The sequence below is a fragment of the Pelobates fuscus genome, chromosome 2 (assembly GCF_036172605.1).
Source record: "Pelobates fuscus isolate aPelFus1 chromosome 2, aPelFus1.pri, whole genome shotgun sequence".
NCBI lineage: Eukaryota > Metazoa > Chordata > Amphibia > Anura > Pelobatidae > Pelobates > Pelobates fuscus.
Window position 1 is genome coordinate 136695266 of NC_086318.1, and position 459 is coordinate 136695724.

Below are 459 nucleotides of genomic sequence, written 5' to 3' on the forward strand. Positions count from 1 at the left end.
TTTTTTGTTTGTTTGTTTTTTTGCTTTTCTTGGGATATGAAGTTGGTCAGCTGTGGGACTTCAACAAAACTGCCATGAGCATTCATGACACCATTTTGTTCCGTGTATTTAATATTTATTATGTTAGCATGCAAATAGGCAAAAAAAAGCATGCAGCAGTAAGAACTGTAGATTTGATGCACCTTTGACTTGTAGATAGAAATTACAAAACAGAAATATTTCATTTTTGTTTTATATAAATATAGCAGGTATCCCTTTTTTTTTTTTTCTTTCTGTAATCTGTCAATGTCTGTATAAAATTATATCTACATTTAAAGGAAATCCCTGTGAAAATCAGATTAGGGAAGCTCCATTATGACGAGACACCTTTTCTTATAATCCTGCATATTGTCACTTTCCATTATTTGACATTTCAAACCCAATATGAATCTGTGCAGGTTAGGGCAGATGTTCATTGCA